Consider the following 20,171-nt stretch of genomic DNA (forward strand, 5'->3'; position numbering starts at 1 on the left):
ATTGGTGATCTGTCAGCTTGTGTCTGTGTTAGTTTGTCAGTTATATTTCTCTTCTGTCTCTCTGCCTGTCTCGTTAGTCCTGATCCCTGTCACCTAGGAAGAGCGTTCTGCCTTTGCTGTGCTGTCGATTTTGGATGTTGCCAGTCCCTGCACTTTGTAAGCCTTGTTTTGCCTTCTCGGTGTTATGGATTAAAGTCCCTGAACTGTATCTCCGCTCCTGAGTCTTGCATTTGGGCGCTCACCCTCAACCCTGATAGTTATCTGTATAAAAGACACCTGGGGGGCAGAAATCTTTCTGATTGAGAGGGGGTCAAACACTTATTTCACTCATTAAAATGCAAATCAATTTATAACATTTTTGACATGATTTTCAGAATTTCTTTGTTGTTATTCTGTCTCTCACTGTTCAAATAAACTTATCATTAAATTATAGACTGATCATTTCTATGTCAGTGGGCAAACGTACAAAATCAGCAGAGGATCAAATAGTTTTTTCCCTCACTATATGTATACAGAGCCACAACCCATTCATCAACTGCAACTGCTGTATGGCAGTTCATTTTCAAATATTTGTCATACTTATAGGATATATAAATGTGTGTGTGTGTGTGTGTGTGTGTGTGTGTGTGTGTGTGTGTGTGTTAAAGTTTACCAAAGAGTAGCCTAAACAGAGCTATGTAGACAGAGTGAATAATAGGATGCTTCATGTCAGAGTGTTATTATAAGCACCCTCTTCATGGGTGTGATCTTAATGAAGACAAAACCACAGTGGTTGACACCCATAATGTATCTTTTACCACTCCTAACTGCAAACACCCAATGACCTATATTAATGACACTGAAGTCCGTTTGCTCGATCCCTCTAAGGACAGGAATCAATGATCATGAGAACAGCCAGGATGCCATTTGGATGGGTGATACCATGGCTAACCCTCTGCCTTGTACTATTTGGAGAGGCCAGTGGTATGTATGGGACACTGTATTTATTCATACTGTATCAGATCCAAACTTATTGTCCTGCACTGTCCATCAAGTATAAAGGTTAATTAATGGATAATACAACAGTGTCCTTTTGTCTGATATTTTGATCATGTCCAGTGACTATATAAATGTCTTTCTCTTTTGTAAGAAATGTTTCATCCGGTGACCAAAATGCCAGTAATTACAGGTAATTAGTTTTTTGTTAAAGACAACAAACCAAAAATCATGTCCTATTTGAACTACAGTGTAATGAATGTTTTTTTTCTCCACAAACTAGAAGTTAGCCCCTCTCACAACGACCAGTGCTGCAGCACATGGGGATATTACCAATTTAAGACTTTCGATGGAGATTTCTTCCAGCTTCCCTCCACTTGCAACTACATCCTTGTGTCCCAGTGTAAGAGCAACTACGAGGCATTCAATGTTCAGCTGCAAAGGCATGAGATAAATGGGGTCCCCACCATTAAGAAGGTCACTATGAAACTGGACGGGGTCATTGTGGAGTTAGTCAATACTTCCATCAAAGTCAATGATAAACTGTGAGTCTGCTTTGATAACTTTTTTTATCAGCTGATGTACTTGGTGACAGTGATGGTTATTGTCTGGTCATCTTACTGGAAAGTTTTTTCTTGTTTCCTCTAGTGTCAATATACCATTCAGCCAGGTTGGCATTTCAATTGAAAGAATTGTCTCCTATGTCAAAATCGAGTCAAAGCTGGGTTTGGTCATCATGTGGAATGAAGAAGACTCCCTTTGGGTATGTTTATCCATCTTGCTCGTCATCAAACCTGATTGCACTTATGTGTAAATAATATCTGATATTGATTTTTATTATTATTTTGATATCTTACAGATGAGCTTAGACATTAAGCTCTGGAAATATATGTACTGTATTTAGTTTTACTGCTATTCAAGAGATTGGTGAAATGACTCAGGTGATTAAATTAATTCACAGTAAATTAAAGGGAAGTAATTGTGAGGGTTCAGTGTCTTGATCGACACTTTGACATTTTCCTTTGATGATAAACAGATTTACTCGACTCATTGAGTTGTTAGAAAAGTCTATAAAGTAAGACCAAACATCATATTACCAGGGATGCTGTTAAAAATGCATTTTGCATGCATTAAATGCATATGTTAAAGAAAACAATTGACAACCAATGGTTTTCAACCACGCCATTGCAACTATTCAGACAATATTCCTTACTTACCTTAAAAAGCAATAGGGAATGTTCAGTTTTGAGTATTCTTTTAAAAGGACATCTCATGTCCTCAGGAAGGCTACTCCTTCAACAAGGAGCACAAAAAGTAGGAGTATAAATTTAAGCCTGACAGCTTGAAACAGTAGTTGTCAAAACAATCTTAATCTTAACAATTAAGGCCCACTTACTCTGCATCGAATCACACAGTCTTCATCAGCAGTTCGCTAAGTTATCATGTGGATGTTCAAACTTTTCATTCTTGTTTGATTTGGTTGAAAAAAGAAAGGAAACTACAAAAATTGTTAGGTAGTTAGGACACCACTTGTTGAGACCTTGAGATCACTTGAAATTTTTCCCTGGTTTTAAGGTTGAGCTGGATAAGAAATTCAAGAATCAGACATGTGGCCTGTGTGGTGACTTCAACGGAGTCCAGCGTTATAATGAGTTCACTGATTCAGGTAAATACTAAATAATAAAACTTAAAACAAACTGCGTAAAGTACTCACATTTGCTTAAATGTTTTTTCCCCCTCAGAAACAGGGAATTCTATAACTCCTTATTATGGGGAAGCATGGAAAGTCAATGGTCCTACGGAAAACTGCGAAGCAATCTCTACAGCCCCAAAGACGTGTGAAAATCAGGTATGTTAAAATGGATTTGCTTGAAATAGTTTACATTTTAACATTTAGGTTTGTGTTAAATTTAAATAAATAATATACTTTGACCCACAGATAGCCCTCTGTGAGAATCTGCTGAAAAAACCTGCATTCCACAGCTGTCAAAACCTGATTGATATTGACTCCTTTGTCAAAGCCTGTGTGGAGGACCTGTGCTACTGTAACAGCAATGATACGTCATGCTTGTGTCCAACCATATCAGAGTACTCCCGTCAGTGTGCTCATGCAGGCGGGAAACCACAGCAATGGAAGAGTGCACAACTGTGTGGTAAGAACAGCAGTCAAAACATTTACATATTCGGGCTTTGATGTTTTCACTGTATTTGTATCAGAATCACAGTTTTGAAATTGTAAAATTGTAAAATTGATTTGTGTTGAATAGAAAAAACATGCCCTTTCAACATGGTGTATAAGGAATGTGGTAGTCCCTGTTCTGACTCCTGCAGCAACCTCCAGAGAAGCCAAGTGTGTGATGATCACTGCATAGATGGATGCTTCTGTCCATCTGGTAAGTTTCCTGATTTTAAAACCAGCACAGATCATATTTGTACATAGAGCAGCAAATGTTACAAAATGAAGCTGTAGTTTTAGCAGCAAGCCAGCACCTGTGTTTTGGTATTTACTTGCCTAAAAGACATACTTCATGTATGAGCTTATCACATTCATTACCTTTGTGCTTGTCCTCTCAAAACTCATCTTTGTATATATTTTTGGCTGCAATCAGTTAGGTGTACAACTCTGTAGCCTTATTAAAAACATTGAAAGTTGACAGGCCACCGACAATAAAATCCAAATAAGGTGCTTGGATTTAATGCAGTTTTTTACATTTTAAATGGAGATATGTGGATATACTCAATATTCTTTGCCTAGTAAACAATGTTGTTGACTTTGACATCCTTTAAACTTATGTTAAGATATGTTCTGTTAATTCATGCATGCACATTTTGTAACTGAGAGCACAAATTAAGCAATTCAAAGGCAATTTCTTTTTCCGATGACACCTACTGGGCTCCTTGGGACACTCTGGTGATAAAACAAGTAAAACAAGTGGTAATAAATGTTTTGCAGTACTACACATGTACTGCGCTAACAGGGTTTGCAATGTGTAGAGCAGTTTAAGAAAGCTTAAGATTAATCAGGTCATTGTTTTTCTCCCAAGGGACTGTCTTCGATGACATTACAAAAAGTGGGTGTGTTGCTGTTGACCAGTGCTCCTGCTTACATAATGGCAAGCCATACAAACCAGGCGAATCATACTCAAGTCCATGTAGAAAATGGTAATTACTTCACTGTATTCACTTTATTATAATGTTTACATTTACAACATGCATGTTTATGTGGCTTTGTCCAGTTGAACTGACTGAACTCTGTTGACAGCACTTGTGACCAGGGGGAGTGGATCTGTAACCAAATGAACTGTCCTGGTATCTGCTCCATACTGGGTGGCTCCCACATCTCCACCTATGATTATAAAACATACACGTTTCATGGACTCTGCTCTTATGTCCTCACCAAGGTGAGGCATTTAGACTGAAATTCGAACAAAATGACAATATTTGTAAATAAGCAAACCGTTTGTAATTAAGTGCATTTTTATCTTTGCGATATTAGGAAACTAATGGGACTTTCAGTGTCCTTGGTGACCTGGTCAAATGTGAAAAATCAGATCAAACAACTTGCCTGACTGCAGTCACTCTACTACTGCCTAATCAAGTGGTAAAATTACAGTATATATGGGTCTCTTATATCTGTTGGAAAGTTTGAGATTTACTCAGAAGTTTTTACATATTAACTGTATATTTATATGTGCCATTCGGTATTTTTTCAATTGCAGATGATTGTGGTTGAGGCCAATGGACAGGTTACTTATAACAAAATGACCTCTCACCTGCCTTTTTACAGGGGTAAGTGGTTGTTTCTTTTTGGTGTGCATTCTTCTATAAAGTCAGGATATAAATGAGTTTGCTGAAAAAACATTCTCTTTATTCAAAATGTTTTTTCCTGCGCAGATGACATCACAGTCTTCAGCCCATCGACATTCTTCATTGTAATCCACACCACCTATGGGCTTCAACTTGAGATTCAGCTCACACCCATTATGCAGGTCTACATCAAAGCCAGTGTTTCAAATAAAGGAAAACTGAACGGTGTGTTTTACTTTTTGAGCACTTTTGATTATAGTGTCAAATATCCACCTTAGTGTATATTTGTAGTGAGAATTTAATTAAGTAGTAAGTCAAAGTCATTGTCTTTATCCAGGCCTTTGCGGAAATTTTAACAATGTGGGAGCTGATGACTTCAAAAGCACAAATGGATTGATTGAGGGAACAGCTTGGACATTTGCCAACACATGGAAGACCAAAGCAAGCTGCCCTGATGTGACAAACATACTTAGGGACCCCTGCATTTTGAGTGTAGACAATGGTAGGTGACAGACCACATTCCATATTTTAATATCATTCTTCACAACACTCTACCAGTGATGTTTATTTGTTTTTGTAGAGAAATATGCCAAACACTGGTGCTCCATGCTGACAGACCCAAAAGGAATTTTCTCTCAATGCCATTCTACAATAAACCCTCAAGACTATCAAACTGTAAGTATTTCTTTTTGTATGCATTCTAATGTGTGTGGACATGTCTTAATATATTTGTAGGTCTAAGAAAACACACAAGCCCACTATCCTTGTCGGGTCTGACCTCTATGGGGAGACCAAAATGCTGGACCCCCCAGTTTAAAGGGCTGTTTGAGGGTTAAGACTTGGTTTTAGGGTCAGGCACATAGTTGTGATGTTAAGGTAAGAGTAGTGGGCTAGAGAATGCATTATTTCAATGACAAGTCCCCATGACACAAGTATGTATTTATTGTGTGTGTGTGTGTGTGTGTGTGTGTGTGTGTGTGTGTGTGTGTGTGTGTGTGTGTTTTATGTTTTTAACAACTGCTCATTTCAACAATTCACTTCCAACTATTCAGTTTTTGCTGCTCCTCTCCACAGTCCTGTATATGACACCTGCAGCTGTGAAAACAGTGAGGACTGCATGTGTGCTGCAATATCCTCCTATGTCTATGCATGTGCTACTAAAGGGCTCTTACTAAATGGATGGAGGGACACCATATGCCGTAAGTTAAGCCCAAACTATCAAATGTGAAATAAATGCAGTCCACATGGATGTATATTTAAAGTGAATCTGTTTCCTTTTCAAAAGAGAAATACACAACTGGCTGCCCTTCTACTTTTGCATATGACTACCAAATGAAAAGCTGTGGTCGCACCTGTGGCTCTCTTAGTCAGTCAGACCCATCATGTGAGGTTGAATTCACCCCGCTTGATGGCTGCGGCTGTGCTGAAGGAACTTACCTAAATGAGAAGGGAGTGTGTGTGTCAGAGTTACAATGCCCCTGTTATGTGGGAGACACGGTGATACACCCTGGGCAAATGATGACGATTCAAGGACAATCATGGTGAGGATTTCAATATTATGTTTTTTATGATTTTTTGGGGGGCATCTTATGGTGTTATTAGTCAGCTGATGGTAGAGAGGTCTGTAACTTTCCTTCTCTTTATTCTTTTCACTAAAGCAAATGCTTTATTGCTCTTTTCTTATCATCAGACCTAAAAGACAGATGTCAAGTTAGCCTGTTTGTGGACAATGACTTACTGATTGAGGAACATTGCAGATCCTAAAAATTAACAGGAAAAAGTTTTTTTCTTTCCACTTTACCTGTCTTTGTATGCATTTCAGCTCTTGCCACAGTGGAAAACTAAGCTGTACAGGAGCCCAGATAAGTGAATGTAGGTACAAAGCACTCAGCCTTTTAACATAGTATTCCTTCTATAGCAATGTGTAGTATGAGCAACAGCAAGCATACAGTTGCGTCCTTTGTAACACACTATCATCCTCACTGTCATCAGCATGCACATATCCAATGGTTTTCTTCAACTGCTCAAGCGCAAAGCCAGGTGCGCAGGGATCTGAGTGTCAAAAAAGCTGCCAGACACTGGACACAGTTTGTGTAAGACTGAGACTCATTACTTTTACTGAATATTCAACACATTAACGTTAACTAAAGCAGCAGGATGACATGTTAATACATTGCTGTTACGGTGTTTAGGTCAGTACACATTGTATCTCAGGTTGTGTGTGTCCAGCTGGCCTACTGTCAGATGGTAATGGAGGATGTATTAAGGACGATCAATGTCCCTGCACATATAATGGAGAATCTTATAATTCTGGAGAGACTGTCACTGTGAAATGCAATACCTGGTGAGTCCTTTAATCCTTTCTACAGTAATGTGGTGCTTTGTTTAGCTTACTGTGTGTGTTTTTTTATTGGAGATATATAACATCTTGACATTTTTTCATCTATTTAAATCATAGCACTTGCAAAAGCAGGATATGGAAATGTACAGATAATGAGTGTGGAGGAATGTGTACCATATATGGAGAAGGGCATTACATCACTTTTGATGAAAATAGATTCTCCTTTAATGGGGACTGTGGCTACATCGTCTCTCAGGTATAGTACCAATTTCTGTTTAGTCTGTGATTTGAAAAGTCAGTCTTGTGATACTGACATCAGTATCTTGCAGGATTACTGTGGGGATGATACAGATGGCACCTTCAGGGTCCTGACTGAGAGCATCCCATGTGGAACAACAGAAAGCATCTGCTCCACTGCTATCAAGCTCTACTTAGGGGTACAGAACACCATTTTATGCATTTAAAATCATTTTTAAATGCTAAAATAACTTTGCATGTTTTGTTTCTTTCAGAACAATGAAATTATTCTTTCAGAGGAAAATATCAAAGTTATCAAACAAGACAAAGGAGAGGACATACCCTTCCATGTCAACACTATGGGTATATATCTTGTCATTGAGGCAAAGAATGGTCTTGTTCTAATTTGGAATAAAAAGACAACACTCATGATCAAACTCAGCTCCACGTTCCAGGTGTGTGAGCAGATATACCGGTATTCAAGTAAATGTTGCCATTTTACAAATTAACTACATCTTATTTTTATCCAGGGAAAAGTCTGTGGTATGTGTGGGAATTATGATGGGAATATCCAGAACGATTTCACCACTAGAAACAAAGAAGTTGTGGTTGATGCCTTTAAGTTTGGAAACAGCTGGAAAGTGTCACCTACCTGCCCCAATGCGGATACACTAAAAAATCCCTGCAGTCTGTACTCACACAGACAGGCATGGGCATTAAAACACTGCAGCATTGTCACCAGTGAAATATTTGCTAGTTGCCATTCAAAGGTAAGAAAAGTGTCACATGGCATGTAATTGCAAACATGGTCATCATTAAACTGTCTACATAATAACTTTACGTAAAATTAGCTATCAGAATATAATTTAGCCTCTACTTACATTTACAATTGTTTTTTTTTTAATAAGGTGAATCCAAAACTCTATCATGAAGCCTGTGTGAGAGACACATGTTCCTGCAACACAGGGGAGACTGTGAGTGTTTCTGCTCAGCTGTCGCAGCCTACGCAGCAGCCTGTAGCAGGGCTGGAGCCTGCGTGAAATGGAGAACTCCCACAATCTGCCGTGAGTGTTTTATTTGTTTCTTTAAAGGGACAATATGTAAGTATTTCAATGAAATTAATCATATTTTCATTGCCTTATTGTCAGTGGGCTCAAAACTCACTTGTAAATGAACCACACGCCTGTTTTCCGTTGCCTGCATCAGCCACTATTCTGCTTTTAATGTGAGGACTCTGGGTCGGATTCAGCCCTCTGCGGGCTCCCAAGCCTCTCCCGTACTACAGCGACAACACGGCAGCTAACAACACGCAGTCCACTAACATCATAAAACAACCGGCTCACAGCAAAACACAGGCTCCACGTAAGCATACAAAATAATAAGTTTTATGCGCTGAAGCCCATCAAACAAAACAGGTTCAGTTGATGTCAAGTAAGGACAAAGTGAGCATTTGTAAAGCTTGAGAAACACAGAGAAAGTCACGTTAGCTTTCCACATTACTTCATCAACTTACACGACCCATGTTACTATCCTGTGTATCCTGTGATTTAGCCTGCAAGAAAGCATGTAAATGTAAAAAGCAAATGTGGAGCAATTTGTTTACCAACGTTAGCCTATAGTGATGCAGCCAGGAGCAGCCAGCTAACGCTACAGTAGCTCGGACCTGCCGCTGTTTGCTTCGTAACGTTCAGGTCTGGTTTATTGTGGTTTTACCGATACTCAGGTACACAGCTTCTCCACCTCTCAGTCGCTGTAACTAACGTGATCCACATAATATACAATATTGCAACTTCACAGCGACAACAGCCAAGAGGAAGAGCTATGCACATGTGGGGTGGTGATGGAGCAATGGATAAGACAGATGGTGTGGGAGACCTGGGTTAAATTCCCACTGTGACCCATCCACCGTTGTGTCCCTGAGCAAGAAACCTAGCCCCTAGTTGCTCCAGAGGCGTGCGAACTCTGACGTGAATAGCAGTTGTAAAAAAAGTGCATTTGGATAAAAGTGCATTACCACTACAGTAAAGTTACTTACTGTGGTCTTATTATTATTAAGTCTGGCACAATCTCATAATATTCAGTCCAGCTCACTACCCGTTTCATTATTATCCAATACATGTAGCTGTGCTGATATTGCTGAGCCTCCGGTGAAGGATACACAGATAGTAAAGATAGTTACTGAAAGCAGCAGGCGCGCTAACGCTGTAGCACGTCGGCTAAATGCAGTAAATGTACCATGTAAAGAGCATGGATTAGTTCAACCTGCAGCTGATATAACTATTAATGTCACGTTGCGGTAGGGGTTTATCTGAATTTCCAATATATTGTGTGAAGCTGTCTCCCTACCTGTCTACAGCTGCTGTCACTCTGCCTTTTTCTGTACCACACGTACAGTACCACAGGAACAGGTTTGTATGGTATTTTGGGACGTTTACCACAGGATTGTACCTCAGGCTTTGCGGTATTTTACCAATCTGTGGTACTATACCATAGAATCTGTGGTATAGCACTACAAGCCCTATAGCACTCATCTCACACATTCTGTGGTAATGCACTTCACAAACATAATAATAATAATATTTATTATATAATAATAATATTATTATTATTATTATTATTATTATATTATATATAATTATTATTATTATTACTATCTGAACAAATCTGAACATAAAATAAATAAGTTTATATGGATAGTGTAATTTCAAAGCATATATCGACCCAAACAACAGTGTATCTGTCAACCTGCATCATTTACAACTATTTTCACCTTCGACTACAACAGAAACGCTGTCATGGTTGAAGCAGACTGCACCAGGAGCGTTGTCAGTGACCACAGTGAGGAGTGTCAGCAATGTCTGATTCATCTTCGCACTGCAAAATACAAACAATGCACTTATAAGTAGAGCCTGATCAATTTGGCTGATATGAGCTACTGCACCTACAATAATAACACATTCATTTAACTGCAAATACCTAAAAGACAAGTGAAATTTATAGAAAGGCAGTAATTAAAACAATGGGTTAGAAATAGAAGACAACCATTACCTTAAACACAACAATAAAAATGTAAAGCCAGCGCAGTAAGTAATTACTTCATTGGGTAGAAAATCAATTTTGGGATTTGGATATTCCCACACACACCTACACTTCTGTTTCTTACACACATAATACACATTGACCCACCTCTTTCTGCATCATACAGGGGTAGACACATACAGGCTGTTATCTGTCTTCAACTTTCTTTTTCAGCAGTTGTGTTTTATAGCCCAAAAAACACAGCTTGCGTTTTGGACTTTTTCACCCGCGATTCCAATAGGCTATGTAGGTACAACTACAGGTGAACTGCATGTGGAGGAGGCCCACACTACATTTCTCTCTGTCTGTTTCTCTGCAACTGTCAGTAGACTGTAGCCTACAGGGATCAATCATGGATTGGCTTGGTCTCTTGGATGGATAAAAAGTAAAATAAATCATGCTAAGCACTAAGCAGTTCTGTTCTGAAACCGAAACCGCGACACAAGTCACACAAGACACAAAGTCTATAGTCTCGTGTCGCGTATCCGAGAAGTAGATCCGCGACACACCCACTCCCCGGACTGTTAAGCTCTCATTAAGACAGTGCAATTGTGGCGGCAGCGGACGGTACCGGTGTATATTGCATTTGTATTGACAGCAGGTTATTGTAGGTAATTTTCCACCTTAGTTTAGTATTTATTTACTTGAATCTACTCCTCTGCTCTTCTCCTCACACTCAAACACACCTGGCCTCCACCTCTGGTCTCTAACGACAGACACGCTGGCTTGCTCTGCCTCTTCCTGTCTATCTCTCCCTGTATGTGTCTCTCCTGACTTTCTCCATGAGCAGTACGTTTCATAAAGTCGCCGTGTTTAATAAACTTGTGATTCAGTTTTAATGTGCGCAGCATGTGGATCAAAACCGAAACTAATGTTAGTGAGTGACATCTGCAGTGGTGCGTTCACTGTCGCTCCACAATGTAACATTTCCTCCGTTTCCTTAACGTAATATCAGATAACATCTCTCTCTATGTTTCTCTGCAAATTGTTTAAGTGGGTTGCCAAATATACTTTGGCAGGTGAAAATATACCTGGCCGGCCTGCCTAAGTAAAGTATGTCACAAGAAAAAAAACACTCTAAAGTTAGTGAAAGCTGTAGGCCTAGAATTTGTAAATATTACACCTTGGACCAATTTCATTGTCTTCCAGCTGCGTGTCACGTGACAATTTTGATCCAGTCATGATTGAGGCATCATGGGAGGAAAAAACGAGGTATGAACTGAATCGTGGTTCAAAAATTTAGATCTAAACCGAACTGTAAGTTGGGTGTATTGTTACACCCCTACTCAGTACACAAAATGAAAGTGAAAGTGAGGATTCTCTGTCATGCCAATTTAAAGTAGTTGGCTTTATCATCCTAGTCATCTCATCAATAACAATAAAATGTCACTATTAATAGTAGATTTGTCCCAATCTGTGTTGACTGAACACTGTGGCTATGGCAAAGTTAATCTTAAACTCACCTGGAGGTCGTAACCCCTTAGGATGTCCGCAGTGCCTCTGCTGTCTTGCCTGTCTGTGAGACCTTCTGCATGTGGGCAATCAGTTGTGTTGTGTATTGTCAAGCTTGCAGTAGAATAGTTTGCATATGTTCTACTTTGCAAGCCTACAAACACATAAACACAAATGTATGTAGATTGATACAGAGTTTTTAACTTGGGCCTTCACAGAAAAACATAATGAATCAATTAGGCTACTTTTTAAAGCAGGACGGCTGGCTACATGGCAAAGTTTTTACCTGAGACATGGACCACTGCATTGACACAGTATTATGATGATGATTTCAGTCAGGTAATAAATAGCTCAAGGACCATAAAGGAGTTATAATACGTTAATAACAGCATTTCACACAGTCTATAGTAAAAAATTGATCACTGCCAATAATTCAGGTATCAAAAACAATCTGTGACAGCTGTAAATTGCTTCTTTTCATTTAAAAATGTCATCCACTGTGAAATGTTGTTGGCTCCTATAGAAGCAATGTAGTATTTTTTTTATCCACCATATGTCTGATTAGCAAGACAGCAATTGTCTGCAGGTACACAGTATCTAACACACAGGATGGTTTATTTATTCTGTACCACTGAGGGAGGAAGAGACCCTTAACTTGCTTTTAATAATGAAGCCAAAACATTCCTGTATGGTCCTTAAAATGCCTTTAACTCAAGTCTTTCAAATCTATGCAGTGTAAAAAGCATTAAGTCCAAATACTCTTAAATAATTAAAAGTAAAATATACCAACCCTAATGTTGATAATCCAGATAATGTAGTGTCACTCAACAATCACTTTGATCCTGCGGGAGCAGATTTAACAAACAATATAATTAATTCCCACTAGTCCAGTAAACAACATCATCATCAAATGCTGATTTTTTACAGTATTTCATAATATATTTGACTCACCTGTACAATAGCTGCTCTTGCCAGTCAGGTGCTTATGGGCATGATGAAAGCAGCACTCTCTATATTCCTTAATACGCACACACACAATACAAGAACACCAACTTTTTATTAGTTTACAAAATAATGGCCATGTAAATACTTCTCTCAAACACGTCGTGAGTTTAATTTTGTGAGAAATAGTTTAGAGAAATAGTAAGACTTAGTTACCAGTTTATTAATTATATCTAGTTAAAAAGTAATACAGTCAAATCCAACATTCCTGCCATAAATCCTTCCTTCATGAAAATGATTATTTTCAGTATTTTGCTAAAATAACTAATAATAAGTATGATAATTTTGGAAGCTGCAGTTTGTTGTGCTGCTGTTGAAGTGTAGCACATGGGCAGGTTTTTCTGTTATCATGTCCATCCCATTAATATCTGTGAGGCCGTGCTAAATAACAGAAACGCTTCTTGCATAACACAATACAGTTCGCCTGTTCACATTCCATGACAACACATAATAAAATGTATTCATCACCAATGAAAAATTTCCACAGTAAAAAAAACTCCTTTACAAATATATATAACGTTCCAGCCATTTCAGGTAATTAACATTAGTCTCTACAATAGAAGGGCTGTATGTTAACTAACGTTAACGTTACTCAACATCTTACTACTTGGCATTTAGCAACAGCTTATAATACGGTAACGGTAACGTTGTTTAGTTAGTTGATTAACTGGCCTGCCTCCACATAACGTTACTGACGTGGTCATACCAGAGCACAGTTGAACACAAAAAAATATTTCATAGCGCTCTGAAAAAAGCTGGGTTATCTCAACTTTGTAAAGTATGTTAATTAATTTGTATTGCCCGTTACTTGACTCAGAAGTGATAATGATTTAGAATTGATATTGAGTTTTCTTGCACTTTCTGTCAAGAGAAGAAACTGTCATTTGTTTATCACTGTATCTATATAGTAAAATATTTTCGTTGGATGTTTACAATTATATGAGAGGGAAAACTTGACAAACAATTCAGTTTCAGGATATATAACATCACACAAAGAGGAGATAATGGAAGCCGTAAGATTCTTGTTCAGCACACACTGTCTGCTCTGGTTTAATCATCAATCAATCAACACACCGATAATGACTACAGACTCCGGCTGGCAGGTATATTTAAAATACACCAGTTTAATGGCTCATTTCAACGTTAGCGCTCTTCCACTGACAAACATTGCATTAGCTTTGTGGCTAATTTAGCAAAGGGCTGCGTTAGCTGCTGTAACGTTACGTGATTTTAGAAGAATATTTAGAAGTGATGAACTAGGGATAAATGTGGACCGTTTACTTGAACTGCCACATTGTTTGAAATAAATCTACAATCACATTTGTCAGCAGCGTAGCTTCCAACACCCAACTAACGTAACATTTAACTGCTTTGAGCCAGGAGGAAGCCGGGAGAGGGCAGTGAAAAACGGGAGGGTTATTAGCAAGTCATGAATGTTTTCAGGAGAAGAGATTGGGTCTGTTTTTATTATAATTATTTAAGTCATGAAATTAACTAGATGAAGAACCAAATCACCACTAACACAGCCCTCTCTGTGTTTTAACATACAGCGGGCAAGCTGGCTCCGTTAGGCTAATTTGCGATTCCTACTATGGCGAAGGCAAGTCCCACCCTCCTCTGCCTCTGATTGGCTCAGCGTGACGATGACGTTTACGTAGCTCACCCATCAGCTTTTTTGAATATCAGAGATTTTTGCTCAGTGAGTGGGTAAAGAGAGAGCGACTGATTTAAAACTGTCACTTTCAAGAGTGTCACAGAGTGAAACCCCGTAGCTGTGACTTCGGCCGTGTTCACTGGTGTAACAGGGCCACTGTGCTGCTTGTCATCATAGAAACAAATCATCATATTTTGATGTTTATTACACCTTCAGCAATATCGGCTGCCTGCCTTTCATAAGTTTTGGAAAAAAATAAAATAAAATTAACATATATAGAGATATATATGAGCAAACCTAGGAAGAGGGGGTTTGGGGGTGCAGCAACCTGGTCAAGGTGTAGAAGAACCGCTGATATAAACCATCAGAATTTATCTGGTTAATTCAAATGAACATTAATATGGTCTGACGAATCAGTGGGACTTTACCCATTGAAAGGGGCGATATTATGTTGAGTCAAAGCTTACTTCTATTTTAATTCAAGCCGTTGCATTAAATCAGAGCAAGGGGTTAAAATTATAGTATTGCTAGCTGCCTTCGCATGTCTTTCATCCCCCAAGTGGCTGCCGCATCTTAGTGGCCCAAAAAAACGTTAATGTTTCTTCTCAACCTCCGCAACTATTTTGCTCGGTTTGACAATTTCGAACAAAGTTGCTCAACACAGCAGAAGAGCGAAAACCTTCTGTTTTCTTCTAGAAACATCATCGTCGTGCTGAGCCAATCAGAGTCAGAGGAGGGCGGGACTCCTTCGCTATAGTTGGATTTGCAAAATCACTTCGGTAGGCTCTGATTGTATTCTTCTGTGGTTTTTGTGCTGAGGCAGTGTGGTTAACAGGGGAGCTGTAGGGCGCCCTCTGGTGGGCAGACTATGCAGCACCCATAACATTGAGAACACTACAACACAGTCTCACACTGCTGAGATAAATACAAAACAATACTACAAAAACAGGTTATAAGTAATGGTGCTTGTGGTTCTCCCCCTTAAAAACCTTTTCACACAATGAACAAAAGAAATAAATATAAGCATGTGCACATTTTTTATTCCTTAGTGTGCTGTACAGTACAATACACCAGACAACTAATTATTCTGCCCCAGCATCCTGTCTTTGGTCTGGGACAGGCCAGAGATTCTTGTTCTCCACCTCCTTTGTCACCTACTCCTCCTCTGCCTCCTCCTACTCTTACTGTTCCTCTTCCTTCACCTCTTACTCCTCTCCATACTGCTCTTCCTCATCCTCCTCCTCCTCTCAGGTGTCCTACACCTCTTCCTTCAGATTTCAGATCCACTGTTCCAAAACTGATTGAACTGACTCTGGACGTTTTATTTATCTATTCTGCTTTTTTTGTTATCAATTTTGACTGTTTGTGTTTCCACCTAGTTGTGTGCTAATTGAGCTCACCCTGTGTTAATTGAGTGAACAATATTGAATGTCAGTGCTTTCTCAATTACCACATGGTGTAGGCAATGAGAAATGAAGGGATTTGTGTGAAGAGTTTAGAGAAATGGGTGTGCTTTTTGAAAAATGAAGTTGAAATTTTAGTTTAAAAGCCTGGTTATAGTGTTTAAGCAATGGATTAAAAGCCTGGTTATAGTGTTTAATTAATGGAGAAAACTGTAATTATAACATTTACAAATACAGCCTGAGTGTCATATTAGTATGAAGGTTTTATACATGATCTTTTAATAATTATGAAATTCTTGTATGTTGTTAATGTTGCTTTCTTTTGTTTCTGTAGCTCTATTCTGTGATTACTACAACGATGACGGAGAGTGTGAATGGCACTATGAGTCTTGTGGAAAACCATGCATGAAGACATGCAGGAATCCCTCAGGAATCTGCTACAATAAAATTCCACCATTAGAAGGTATAAATGACATGATTGTGTATGTATGTTATAGGTTATAATTATATTGGGAGAGCTGACCATGCATGCTCTTTTCTAGTAAAGCAATTGTGCTTACTGTGGTGACTATTAACTTTCACCGCTCAGAGAATGTCATGTGGTTTACGCTACTGTCCATCTGTATCTATCCTATGCTAGTTTTGCAATTTACAGTAACTTTTTTTTTTAAGGCTGCTATCCAAGATGCCCACCTGAACGATCTTATTTGGAAGAAGCTACCATGAAATGTGTGTCAAAGCATGAATGTGGCTGCTATGATAACGAAGGGAACCATTATAAAGAAGGGGAGGTCATCCCTCCAAAGGAAAACTGTCACAAATGGTAGGATATTTTTAGATCTTATTGATGCTGTAGTTGATGCTTTCTATTGGTTTTACAAACAATGATTTAATGAAATGATGTATGCTAAAATCATACAATCATTTTGTTTAGCTGTATTATAAAATGAAACTATTGCAGAATTAGCAATCCTCATACAGAATATACTGTAAATATATACCTATACATTAAATTAAATAAGGTAATTGTGAAAATGAGACAGTTCATGAACCCTGCTGCACTGTCACAGTCTGGGAACCCTGTGGATGAATACTTGAACATATGCCTACAAGCTAAATTCAAGTTTCTAGACATATTGTATATTTAAGTCATCATGTCTTCCATGCTGCACAACCTTGAGCTAATCGCCGAAATGCCTGTTTGTTGTGAATACAGACTTTAAACGATGATACCTGTAGTCAGTGTCCTGGATACCGGTGTTTTAGATGGTAACACAGGGGTGGACCAGCAGGAATGGACAGTCCTCATGGAGTTATTAGTAAGAGTGGTTTTAATTAGGGCCCGAGCATGAAACATGCAAGGACCCTGTTTAAAGTGTAAGGATTATTCTTTCTCCCAAATAAATCACACTTTTGACAGCCTAAATTACATATTTTAAGGGTCTCGGACATGAGCGTGGCAAAAACCACCTACAAAATTGGAAAGAATTTGCCCCCGCGCGGCATTCAATCTACATGCACCAAATTTTGTGGAGACTTGTATAATATCAAGACACACAAAAAAGCCTCCACAACCCATACCCTAAACTCAACAGGCAGCCAGCCATTTTGAATTGAAAGTATGATTTTAACTAATTTTTCACAATTTACAGGGTGCGTACTTTAAAAACTTCTCATACAGAATTAATCTGATCAACTTGAAATTTCTGCTGTGCCTTCTAAAGACACTGACAATGAAAAATTGTGCTATCTGTAAGTTTTTGTCAATAGGCATGTCCGTGGCATGGCGTCCAAAATCGATGATTCGCCATGAAACAGGAAGTTGTTATAACTTCAGTGATCATGCTCACATCTGCACCAAACCTTACATGTTGGTTGACAGTCCAGTCCTGAAAATATCCATATGCCAACAAACACGCAATGTCATTGCACCACCTGCTGGCAACAGGAAGTATCAAGTTTTACACTGTTATGTACGACTCCTAACATATTTGCCTCACCTGCTTCAAAACAGTCTTAGAAGAGCCTTAAGAAATTGATGATGCAATGTTGTGAATCTTGTGAGTTTTTGGATAACGGTGTCTCCTTGGCGTGGCGTCAAAGTTTGATGCTTCGCCATGACACAGGAAGTTGTAACTTATGCTGTATACGCTCACCAAATTTCACACATTTGATAAGGGCCACACCCTCAACACATCTACAGGTCAAAATTCACTCAACCTAACATTGCCACTTGCTGGCATAAGGAGGTGTCCCTTCAACGTTAAAGCCCCCGCACACTGAATCACCAACATGCACAAAACTTTTGTGGTACATGTATTATCCCAAGACGCAAAAAAAAGCCTCTTGGAGCCATACCTGAAAACAGACAGGACGTTAGCCATTTTGATTTGAATGTGTAATTACAGCCCATTTATCAAGTATATCCAGCTGCAGCCTGCAGACTGTGACGGAAGTTGAACTTCCAAATATGGTTTGTCCCAGAAGACACTGCGCACAAAACGTGATGACGTTCATCTCGGCTTACGTATATGATAGATCCTAATGCAAACCGTTTTATTCTTTAGAAGCCAACAACAGAACTTTAAATACACTTCTGAGAAGTTTTTAGGCGAGAAATCAACTATGTAGATTTTGAAGATCGGCAGTTTTACGAAAATTGGCAGCGAATCGAAAATGTGTTCAAACGTTTTCGGAGTTGAGAAGCTCCGCAAGTGCCGACCATAGTGCCAACGGGTGTTATAGCTGCAGTAACGTTACCGGAGGTGGCACAGCAACACAATGGAGGTTAACCCTATCTGCTAGCACGTCGACATGCGCCACCGTAGGGTTAACCGGTCGACATGCATATAATCAATAACGTTAAGCACATACCCTGGTTGGAGTAAGAGGAATATACTTCGGGGGCTGTCAGGAATAGCTAGCTAGCTCCCCCAGGCCCAGTCACACAGACCACTGCAGCCAACACAGCAGACTTGTCCAGCCACAGCTGATAATGTTCGTACCACTGTTATTCTGTCAATAAATTCTCAGTAATGTTAAGTTTTAACCTAAATCGAGACACATCTGGCTCGTGATGAAACATTACAGAATATTCTTGGTTTGTGAAACTTAAAATCACTTTGGAATAAAATATACAACAGTGGTATGAATTGAAACATTGCTTTATTATTATCATTAGGCTATCATAAATAAATATTTGCAGGAATTATAGTATAAATATACTATATAATAATATATTAGTATAGTATAATAAATATTAACACGTAACGTACACTGATTACTTTGTTGACACTTGACTATGGTTTGTCTGCTGTTGTGCTTGTTGAATAAAATTTAACCAGCATATCTGCCATGTGTAATTGTCCATTGATAATAAGCAGATTCACTCCAGAGATTGCAGATGGAACAGATATGTGCTGCCTATCACTAGTGTACTATTAAGGAAGGTTAGTCTGGACTATTAGCTATCATGGATGACAGAGGCTGTTATGAATCATCCTTATCACATATTGCACTAAATTTGTTCACTACTGGATTTCGGTCGGCACACAGTCTATAGCACCTTTCCTCCCACTGGGACTTAAACTGCAAGTTCCCAAGATACCAAACCGACACAGTCAAAGAAATTATGTGAGTGCACCCCAGGAAAATACCAATCCCCTGGTTCTGTGCTGTGTTTTACGCCATGTGCATACACTGAATTAGTTCCCTATATGTATATGCATTGTGTTTAAAATGTTTTATTTCTTTTACCTATTTAGCTATTGTTCTTCAACGAAGGTGGAGTGCAGCTACAATGTCCAAGGTGAATATGGTTATGACTATTACTGTGATTGATTGTTGTTACTGAGGAAAACATCAAAGCATAAAGAATAATAAAAAAGACAATAGTAAGAATTTTGTGAAATAAAATAGATTCATATAATTATTAAATAATTAATAATTTTGCAGAATGCAATTGTTCATATAATGGACGTATATACAAGTATGAAGATGCAGTTTATGAAACGCATGATGGAAATGGAACCTGTTTCAATGCTGTTTGTGGAGAAAATGGAAGTATTATCAGAAACATGGTGCAATGCTTCACAACCACACCAACAACCTTTAATTTTACAACTCCTGGTAAGAATAATACTCTTTAAAGAGGCACAGCATAGTTGTCGATTCTGATCCTTTTAAAGATAACTTGATGATGTAGAATTTTTTTCCAACAATA

The 20,171-nt window shown here is 38.7% G+C and overlaps 1 pseudogene; it reads left to right on the forward strand.

The window, feature by feature from the left end:
* Window positions 1–870: 870 nt before the first annotated feature.
* Window positions 871–20,171, forward strand: part of LOC119893915 — a 36,424-nt pseudogene continuing 17,123 nt past the window's right edge.

The sequence above is a fragment of the Micropterus salmoides genome, unplaced genomic scaffold (assembly GCF_014851395.1).
Source record: "Micropterus salmoides isolate LMB-PRFRI ecotype aquatic unplaced genomic scaffold, ASM1485139v1 Ms_hic_scaffold_8, whole genome shotgun sequence".
Lineage (NCBI taxonomy): Eukaryota > Metazoa > Chordata > Actinopteri > Centrarchiformes > Centrarchidae > Micropterus > Micropterus salmoides.